Raw genomic sequence first — 11,051 nt, forward strand, 5'->3', positions numbered from 1 at the left:
GGGCGGGGGGCAGGTCGCGAAGGGGTTAAGGGGTGGGCAGGGCCGCTGCACGGCGCTTGGGGGAACCCACCGGGTGCTCGGAGGAGGGAGCCGCCGGGGCGACCAGCCGGGCGCCGCGCGGGCGGGGGCGCGGCCAATTGGACGGCGGGCCCCGGCGGAGGCTGGGACATGGAGGCCGGCGCCGCCCCCGCCCCTCAGCGCCGCTAGGTCCCGGAGTCGGGGAGGCCGCACCGGCCGGCGGAGCGGAGATGAGCAGGTCGGCCGCGCTCCTGCTCTGCCTGCTGGGCGGCCACGTCTGGAAGGCGGCGACCAAGACGCTGCGGGATCCGGGCGCCGGGGCCCAAGGTGGGTGCGCTCGGGGCGGGGGATTTTGTGGGGCCACGGGCCTGGCGCAGAGGCGGCGGGAGGCTCTCCCCCCACATTGCGTCGCGGTCGCTGGAGCCGGGCCTGCAGCCCCGCACTGCGCTCCGGAGGGGGCGGTGCCGCTGGGGACTCCGAGGGGCCTGGAGCAGGTGCTACCGAGGGGCGGGGGACAGGTGGGGGTGCGGGTGGCACCAGGTTTGCTGCTTCGGGTGGCGCGTTCGGATGCACCCCAAGATCGTTTTCTTTCTGCCCTGACGCGGCCACGCGGCTCCGCCTCCTCTGTCGCCCCAGCGACTGGGGCAGCCTCTGGGTCGCCGCCTCCCGTTCTCCCCTCCGGGCTCGCGTCCTAGGAGCCTGGGCTCGAAGGCAGCGCTGGACCCTTTTGTTGTGGGGTCGAGGGGGTGGCCGCTGCCCCTGGGATGCCCCCTGCACCTCGGGACCGAGGTCCTTGGCTGCTGCCAGCCACCGGCCTGCCGCAGTTCCGTAAAGTTTTGGGGGTTTCCTCCTCCTGCCTACCCGAGATCTTCCCCAGCCTTTAGGGATTTCCTCCCGCGCCCAGGAATCACCCCCAGATGGGGAGAAATAATTGGAAGCGGGAGGCCCTCATCACTTTAAAACAACAACAGTCATTTCCAGGTCTGCATGTTGCCAGCTCCTGCCTTTTGTCTCATCTTTGGCCACTGCAAATTTGCTTTCCAGCCCTGGAAGTAATGTGGTCGCCTCTGAGAAAGGCCACGAGCCTGTCTTTTGTCTTTAAAATACCAAATTATTTGTGCAGGAGGGGGTCCCTGAAGCTTGTTTGGCATGCTTTTGTGGGTCCTTAATCGGGTGCTTCTCCGGGGCGGCCTTTTCAAAAGGGTGAGTGAGGCCCCAGCGGTGGAGCGTCTGCATCCACGCAGGACCCCGCTGCCCACCTCCCTCGGGCCTCTCAGGTCCCCCCAAGGCTCCGCTGTAGCCCTGGAGACACCCGCCCCAGGTTCCTTGCCCATGTCCTTTCCTTGCAGAAAGGTGTGTGTCCTGTGAAGTCAGCCCTGCAGGCAGAATCCAGTGTCCTCTTGCTCAGACCCTGCCTTACCCCCATCCTCATGGTCTCTCTCACCTTGTAACAAATAGGGCAGCTGAGAACCAGGATGGCCTTCCACCCCTAATATTGTGACAGGGAGGAGGGTTCTAGGCACAGTCTGCTGGGTTTAGTTTGTTGCCTACATTTTGGATTAAAGGTTTTCATATCCGTCCCTTGCTGTACCCATTTGCCGGCATTCTTTCATGCATTGCTTTTGCTATAGCCACGGTGTCATATCACTATTATGAATTGTGTATAAATTTAGTAATGCATACTATGGAAAGGGGACATTGATAAGGCACAAAAAGACCCATGCCTCTTCATGTAGGAAATGAATGTTTAGGACATTAGATCAAGGACATTAGATCACTGGTGTTAAATTGTAGTCTCTTTCATTAATATCCTACTACTCTTTGAATGAGCTATTTTAATGAATGATATTTGTGTTTCAAGGAGGCCATTAATTCCAAAGAAGGGGTTACATTTTTTGTTTTGTACTTGAAATGCAACAATATATGGAAACATTAAGTTCCTGTACTTATAAAATAAGGGAAGGCTTGGTTGGCCTCAACTAGAAAAAAAAGTCCTGAGAAAATCTACTAGGTTTAGGTTGCATGTCAGAAACCGGCCTGAAAGAGGAACAAACCTGAGTTGGAGGGGTGGGAATTAAAGAGACAAACAAAGTCATGGGATCAGGAGGGCTGCCCTCCAATGAGGTGCAGCCCCAAATGGCTTCAAGCCTTTATTATATAGTGAGTCACAAACAACTGGTAAGGAGGTGAGGGTGATACAAAGTAGTTCTTTCAAGGCTGCAAAACACACTTTCAGAGTAAACATCCTGCCTCCTGCATGAGCCCAGACCTTGGTAAATATCTTTATTTTGGCTCCTCACAGGAACTTGTGGGGAGGGTCGAGTCCCTGGCTCCAGGCCCTCAGGTGGCGTGGACCATGTCCAGACAGTTAATGATGTTGAAAGTCTTTTCATTTGTTTATTGGCCATTCATAGATCTTTGGAGAAACTTCTAATCAGACTCTTTGCCCATTTAAAACTAAGGCTAGTCTTGAGTTGTAAAGGTTCTTTATATATTCTGGGTACAAGTACTTGTCAGGTATATGGTTTACAAGTATTTTCTCCCAATCTGTGGATTGTCTTATTACTTTCTTGATGGTATCATTTGTAGCAGAACACTTTTAAATTTTAATGAAATTTAATTTATATATGTTTTTCTTTTGTTGCTTGTGCAGTTGGAGCTATACCTAAGAGACTTTGCCTAACCCAAGGTCACAAAATTTATTCCTGTTCCCCTTTCATTATAACTCTTTTGGCCAGAACACTTTCAGAACATCATTATTTAACTTTCGAGTAAGAAACATTTTTTATTTGAAACAGTTTTTATTAATAATCATCCATTAAGCAAAGCAATAATGAATAATTTTATTATTCCTCTCATTTTTTGTGTGTCCCCGCTGCGATCCCCCCTGGATGGAGAGCTGCGGGGGAGCGGAACCCCCGCTCTCCATGGCCCACCTGGCGCTGCAGCTGGTGGTGCTTCTGCGGGGCCTGTACCTGGCGGGTCTCCCTCCGGTTGGTCCACCCTGGGGGCTGGGGCTGCGGTCCAGGGGCTCCTGTCTGCACCTTCCTGCTGCTCTCCCCCTTCCCCACGGGGGCCCTGCTCCCGGCCTCGCCCCTCTACCTGGTGCCAGCAACACCACCCCCAGGAGTCCATCTCCTTGCCCGCATCGCCCACCTCCGCCAGCGCCCTGCAACCCCTTCCACCGCGGCCTGACCCGCAACCTGGCCACTGCTTCTGTGGGTGCCCCCGGGGTCCTGGGAGACCCTCTGGGCCGAGGGTGAGGAGGGTGAGGCAGCAGCCAGGCAGTTTAGGGCCACAGGAGGCAGAGCCACCATCTTGTGCCTCAGAACTGGAAGGGCGGGGGCCCCTCACCTCCCCCGCACCTCAGCCTCAGAGCAGACTGACCACAGGGCCCCTGGGGGGGGCAGCTCCGCCCCCAGAGGAAGGAGGGGAGGGGCCGGGCTCCTGAGACCTGCACCCACCCCAAGGCACAGGCCTCCAGTGCAGTTTTATAAATTTAATAATCCAGAAAGCAAGTCAAGTATTAAAAAGCAAACCAGATCACTCCTCAAAAAAAAATTTTAAAAATGAAGTGGTCATATTTCTTTGATTATTGCAGATTGAAAGTAGGATGGTAGGAAGGCCAAGCTGCTAGCCAGCAGGACTGACTACTGACAGCAAAGGCTGAGAGAGTGACTGCCTCACCACAGCCACTGACGGCCAGGGTGCAACCCTAAGTAACAAGACCTGGTCAGCCCAGCTGATGTGGCTCAGTGGTTGAGCATCAGCCTAGGAGATTGAGATTGATTCCTGGTCAGGTCACATGCCGGGGCTGCAGGCTCAGTCCCCAGCAGGGGCATGCAGGAGGCAGAAGATCAATGACTCTCTCTCACCATCGATGTTTCTCTCTCCCTCTTCCCCTCTGAAATCAATAAAAAATTAAAACAAAAAAAGAACTGGTTAAATTGGGCTCAGGATATTTAAGAAAATGGAGTCTGTGGAAGTACTATCCCATACTGGCTCTGAGCTCAAGCTGTGGAGTTGGGGTACCTGGATTTACATTTACAAGCTGTAATATCTTTATCAAAGTCTTAACCTTTCTAAACCTTAGTATGATTACCCATAAAATGGGCTAATAAGAATACCTATTTCATAGGATCATTGTAAAGTTAAATGAGATGTTATATGAAAATAGTTTAGCTCAATCCCAGGCACATGAAAATGAACATTAACCCAAATTAAGAGTTAAAAATCAGTCACTGAAGTAAATAAAAATTAATCAGTGAGATTTGTGGAAGGTTGGATAGCCAAGATAAAATAAAGACAAACCTCATCTTATGTACTCTTATAAATATGCCTTTGGGAGTGTTTGCTTCAGGCAGAATTTTGTGTTTTCTTAATCTAAAGATACCAGAGCACTAGAAAGAGGAGGGAAAGCCAGCCTGGAGGTAAAAAGATGGTAGTTTACTGTGGCCGGGGACAGACATAGGAGGGATGAAAACTCTCCGGGCCAAAAAAATATTTAAAACTGATATCTGCAGACAGTTCCTTTTTTTTTTTTACTTTTTGCTTTTTTTCTTTTTTAATCTTTATTGATTTCAGAGAGAGGAAAGGAGAGGGAGAGACAGATAGAAACATCAATGATGAGAGAGTCATTGATCGAGCCCGCAACCCCCCCTGACTGGGAATCGAACCCCGATCGCCTGGATCCCAGGTCGACGCTCAACCGCTGACCCACGCCCGGCCGGGCGACCATTCCCTTTTTTGAAATATATACTAGTGTAATCTTTTATTGTCTTTTATTGTGATGTGTATTAACATTCTATTACCCCGCTCTTTTTGCAGTTTTAAGTATTTGTTAAATGCCTGCATGTAGCCTGTAAAGCTCTGAGAGAGACAAAAAAGAATAAGACAAAGTTCTTCTCCAAGGAACTTTATAACTTAGCTGGGGAGACAAGAAGAAACAGTTAGAAAATCAGTGTGCGAGACTCCCTAATAAACTCATCTTAGAAAGAAGGAATAGAGAGTGCACCGAGGTGCTCCCGGGGGACTCAGTGGGGCAAGTCCAAGTGAAAAAAGCTGGCTTTGAAGAAAGGGCCCGAATGGCGGGGAAAGTAAGGGTGTTTCTTTCAGAGGGAATAGTAGCGACCACCAAGGAAGAGGGGGGTCCCCCCACTGCGAACCCTCTCCGGGCCTTCCTCGCCTGGTCAGCTGTGGCCATGCGGAGTAAATTTCCTCATCCGCGCTGGCTCTGTCCTCGCCACACGCAGACCCGCTGTCAAACCCAGGGACCTTCTTCAGTTCTCACTGGTTGCTTCTTAAAACCTCTCGGATTTGCTGATTCCTTGCTTTCCTGATTCTTCTTCTGTCCTTTTAATATCTCAATTTCCTTTTCTTGCCTACTCCTTAGTATGTTCATTCATTTGCTGGACATTAATTGAGCATCTGTTAGGCACCTGGCACTAGAGAAATAAATGAATGAATAAAGGTGCAATTTCTGCCTTCATGGCATTTATGTGTGACAGACATATAGACTGATAATTAAAATATTATGTGGCACGTGCATGGGGTTTAACAGAATGCAATGAAAGAAGAAAAGTATACCTAACTCACCTTGGGATAAGGGAATAGGGGTGTCCCAGAGAAAGTTTCTGAAAGGAAGTAACACCTGAGCTGACTCTTAAAGGATAAGCAAGAGTTAGCCAAGGAAATGCAGGGAGGTGTGTGGAAGGTGGAAGGGAATCTAGGAGAGGAAACAGCAGGGCAAAGCAAGCAATGGCCTGGCGCATACCCTTTGAGGTTATTGACAAAATCTGGGGTAGAGATTAATGGGAAAGGAAGCTGGAGAGGTATTTAGCTGCTGAGTCCCAGAAGGCCTGGGCATTGTTAAGGAGTGTGCCTTTAATTCTGTAGGTCGGGGAAAGATTTAGAATGGGTGTCAGCAAAGGAGGGACACCACTTCGTTTTATGTATATGAGTAAATCTCCGTTGCCTTTGCTCATGTTCATCGCCTTTATTCCATCTGCACAACATAAAAAGTTCATACATTTCTAAAAAGACTGAATTTTACTTTAATCATCTCAAATTAGGCTCATGGGGCTGGGGATCGAGCCTGCAACCCATGTACATGACCCTTCAGTCCGCAGGTCACCACTCTAACCACTGGGCCAAACTGGCTTGGGTGCAAAGCTGACATTTTCATGTGCTTCGCTTTTCAAGGTGCTGCCACATGATAGCAAAGCTCGAGGACTTTTTGTAACAAGCGGTGGACTGAAAAGGTGCAAGAGATCAAAGCAGGACCTGGGTCTCTTCTACAGGAAAACATCAACAGCATTAACAACTGCTACCCAGAGGAAATAGTAAGGTAGGAAAAGTAGACTTTGAGGAGTTCAAATTATGATGTGGTTTTTCTGTTTTCAAACCTACATTTCATATCCAGTGTCAAAATGTGACCTACGAAACACTACATGAGACCAGTGTATGCCTTTACCTGTGCTCTTGATCACTTTGTTCACTCAAGTTAAACAATGTTCTGATTGATACACACATTCCCAAGTTAAACTGGAATGTCATTTCAGACATTTCTGCACTAGTTTAAGACATGCTTTAGTAAGGAATACCCAAATACAGAGTTCGAATTAAATTAATCTTTACTGTGAACCTGATATAGAAAACAGGCCTATAGATTCTGATTGTCATAGTTCCCTGCATATATTATTAAGCTCACACTTATATTAATGGGAGTATTACAAATAGAAAATAAGTATGTTGACTATCAAAAAGAAAGTTATAATCTATATTTGAAAACAATAATGTTGTCTATGATATGCAGGTACTTCATAGTAATGTAGCAGGAAGCTACTTTCAAGATTAATTTTTTAAAATGAGGTTAATTTGAAGAACATTAAACCTAATCCTGTCAGACTTTGTAAGCAAAATAGAGAACCATACCACTTTTATTTTGTGAAAATGCCCACAACACCTGCAGAATTAAAGGTCACATTTTTCTAGTCCTACACTTACTTCTTACTTTCTCTAATACAAGAGAATATAAATTCCAATTTTAAAACTTATAACTTATATAAACGATTCTTCCTATTTAATATTAGTAATTTTTAATACATATGGAAACATTAATTTAAAAACACAAAAATAATTTTATTTAAGTTTAAAATTTGTTTTCTGTTCACATATATTCTGCAGGTGAATTCCTCCCAAAGATGTTAAGTTTGTGCACTTTTGGAAGATTTATGAGAACTCCTTGATCAAAAGAGTGCCAATAAGTTAGCTTTGAAAATATTAATACATATAAAATATACCAAAGGAATATCATAAAATGTATGTCTAGTATATATAATTTACAAATATGATAATACCAAAAAGTTTATATAGCATATAAACTATGTGTAAAACCACTAAATGAAGAAAATATGAAAATCTTTTCTCAAGAAAAGAAAATCAAGTTAATCTTTACACATTTGCATGTCCTTTTAGGAAGAATACTATTTTATGTAAATTTAAAATAACTTTCAGTACAATTTGCTAACAAAATTATAGAAAAACGAAACAAAGCAAACTAAAGGGCCCCCCAAATGGAATGACCTATTAGAATTAATCAATGGTAAAGAACTTTCTTGAATAGAAGTCTTCTTTCTACTCCTTTCTAGGATTATTTTACAGAGCATGAGGGGAAATAAAAAACTCTCATGTTAGACTCTAATATGGTGCCTTCTCATAATACTATTGTAAAATTTTAACTTCTAATATTCTGGGACCTAGGATTTTTTTTTTAAATTGGCTAGTTATCATGAAAAAATTTGGTTAGCTCACTTTTTCAAGTTTCTGATTTTTTTTTTTAAAGCTTTAGGCTCTATAAAGCGGTGTTGTATAGAAATCTTTGAAACTTTGTCTTTCTATGAAAAGAGACAAATACAATCTTAAAATGGTTTATTTTTGCAATCATATTTTCAAGGATCCCTTGACTGTTTTAGAACGAATTATTCTTTATAAGACCGATTATCAATGGTCACATTCTCTCTGCTCTTTTTAGCCTAAACATTTACTTCATATTGCCTTCCAATTTTAGTAATCTTTAAAGTTTCTAATAAAGGTAGTTGGTATGACGAGAGAGAAGGGATCCGGGACTACATGTTAGAAGGTCTGAGTTCTAGCCCTTGTCTACACCACAGTCGGGGATATTTTGGAACTCTTCTGTTTCCTGGGTCTCCGCCTAAACTCGGGAGGGGAAGATGCTGTTAGGAGACATCTCATTGGAGAGAGGAGCGTGCATACAGGCCTTTTGTTTCGGCACATTTCTGACATGGTAACTGTAGAATAACCCAAATTCTACATGGGTCTAGAGTAAGGTTAATTCACTTATATTCTTCAAGGCCATATAGAAGTAAATTGGGATAGCAGCAGCTAATGAGCAGAGAAAAGGAATTTACAGTTCTTTTTTGGAAGTTCATTTTGGTTCTTTTATGAGGAGTATGTGGTTAGCACCTACCATACGGCAGCACAATTTTTAAAATTGTGGTTTTTATTTTTTTAATCTACTTCTTGCTACTTACATAAAAAATACCTGTCTTGTGTCTGACATATGTATAAGGCCTGGGAAGGTGAGGGCTACTTTAAATTTTGTGACTCACTCAGAGAGAGAAATGGTTGTGAATTCCTCAGGGTATGAATTATTTGAAGAGATCTGATGGAGGAAAATTTTTTCCCGAGTAGCTAACCTTTAGGGGAAAAACATTCTTTAAGGTAGTTTTTTATGTTTGTATGTATGTTTAACTATGGCTGCCTATAAAAGCACACTATTAAGAAAATATAGCTCTGTTTTGTCCACTATAACTTGACAAATTGTGGAAGAAATTAGTATTCTGTCAATTATGAGTTTTTAAGCCAAGCATCTGAGGATAAAGATAACTAACAAAGGACAAAACAAGTCTCAAACTTTAGGTTTTCTCTGGAGAAAATGCCTTAGGAGGCTTATTTTAAGTGTTTTGGAAAGTTTTAAATTAGAGTTTAGATTTTTTAGTCATTTATTATGTTCTAGAATGTCTTCCAGGTTGTGACATATTTTTATATGCATGTAAATTCTTTCCATGGTGTATGAAGCATCCCACAATACATTAACCAATATATTTAATACTTATACTAAACCTTTCATAAAATGTTCTATATATAGATATAAATTTATAGTACTGTAGAAATGAAATCAATTAATTTCCTTGTAAACCACTTGCGAAATTGTCCTTTATTATGAATTACGCTCCCAGAAATTTTTGTTTTTATGGGTAAACAGGCCTGATTAAAACATACACGGAGAATAACCTCTAAAATAATCTGAATGCAGAAGTTGATTAGTAATTATACACCGTGTTGACTAACTTATGAAAAAAAAACCTATTAGCCATGATCATTAAAGCAACATCAGTCACTTGACATAATAAAAACAGTCACTTCCATAAAATCTTGGGTCTAAGTATCTTCCTTTGAAAATATTCTTTGCCACTGCATTGATAGCCCTTAAATGTTTTGTTACCTAGCAGTCTTGTGAGTTGGTGTTTTGTTGTGGTTTTTCAATCCTCACTTGAGGATATGCTTGGAGAGAGGGAGGGAAGGAGGGAGGGAGAGAGAGAAACGTCCATCGACTGCCTCCCATGTGCACCCTGACCGGGGATCAAACCTGCAACCAGCGTATGTGCCCTGACTGGGAATCAAATCCACACTCTTTTGATGATGCTCCAAGCAAGCCACCCAGCCAGGGCAATGTTCTTTTTCTTGACAGGCTCTAACCTTCTGCACAAAGCACTACTGGAGCGTAATTACTCAGAGGTTTCATTCATAGAATTATTTCCGATAAAAACCTTATACTGAATCTTTTGTGCCTACTGGGCTGAATCTTTTCACCAGTATCTAATAAAAAATTCTTTTTTTTTCAGGTATTATTCTCCTGGATATTCAGATACACTTCTGCAGAGAGTGGACAGCTATCAACCACTTACTAACTAAGCAAAGTTATGTTTTTACACTCAAATTCACATTAGAGCAGTTATAAAATAACAGTTGTTAAATAAAGCTCTTTCTAAATATTTGAACTAAGTATATCCTATATTTTATTCAATGTGAAATACCTTTAGGTAACATTTTCTTAATTTATGTAATACTTTAAAAATTACCGGCTTGAATATATGAGAAACTATTCATGGTCAATTCCACAGGATTTACTCAAAAGGTAGATTTAAAAAGACACTTTAAAAAGCACATTAAAGAATTTTAAGACATTTGTTATTGTTCTATTAAAAACTATACACACACCCCTCCAACTAGACACAGATGAAAGATGGTATTCAAAAATTCAGTTATTTTGGCCAATTCTTCATAGGCAAGGAAAACTGGCCTTCCAAGTTCCACAGTAGGTTATGGAAGGGAAATAGTTGAAAGAGGAACCTGGTGACAGAAGTACAGACACTAATGCTGGTGGCATAAAGGCATTAACTGGGCGCGCCTGTAACATTTGACCTTCCCTCTGTTCCTTTCCAGTTCATTAATAGCCAGGTCATTACAACAGTATCATTCCCCGAGAAAAGAGAAATCTCTCCAATTTCACAAAGGAGAAATGGCTGAAGGGCTCTGTCTTCTGTAACTGCTTCCTGCTGCCAAGGGGCCTAGATCTGCCCATCCCCAGGTTCAGAGGTCCTCGCTGTCTGACAGAGGAAGGGTGAAGCAAAAGGGAAAGAGTCCTTGTGCAGAGAAGAGGGATTCTGCAAAGTCCGTGTCAGCCTGGCATCCCAGGGAGGTGACATGGGCAATGTCCAGGAGGTTGATGTGTTAGACAAGCTGACATCCTTGTTGAATTCTAGAAATGACAAACTTGACAAGAAGGTTAAAAGGCACAATTCAAAAGTGAGGAGACATAACAACTAAAGGTCTAGTGAGAGGAAAAAACCATGTGATAAAAGGAAAGACTAACTTAGTGTCCCCATTAGGTTGGGGGAATGGCCTCCCTGGAGGCAGGTGTGTTGACCTGTCTGAAGTCTTTTTGTCCA

At 43.5% G+C, this 11,051-nt stretch overlaps 1 long non-coding RNA gene across 1 annotated transcript; it reads left to right on the forward strand.

The window, feature by feature from the left end:
- Positions 1-260: 260 nt before the first annotated feature.
- LOC148094328 (uncharacterized) lies at positions 261-10,092 on the forward strand. The gene is made up of 3 exons (XR_015714285.1): positions 261-345; positions 6,220-6,364; positions 9,945-10,092. It is a non-coding gene; the product is annotated as an uncharacterized LOC148094328 (long non-coding RNA).
- Positions 10,093-11,051: the final 959 nt, after the last annotated feature.

The sequence above is a fragment of the Miniopterus natalensis genome, chromosome 1, assembly GCF_054644295.1.
Source record: "Miniopterus natalensis isolate mMinNat1 chromosome 1, mMinNat1.hap1, whole genome shotgun sequence".
NCBI classification, from domain to species: domain Eukaryota; kingdom Metazoa; phylum Chordata; class Mammalia; order Chiroptera; family Miniopteridae; genus Miniopterus; species Miniopterus natalensis.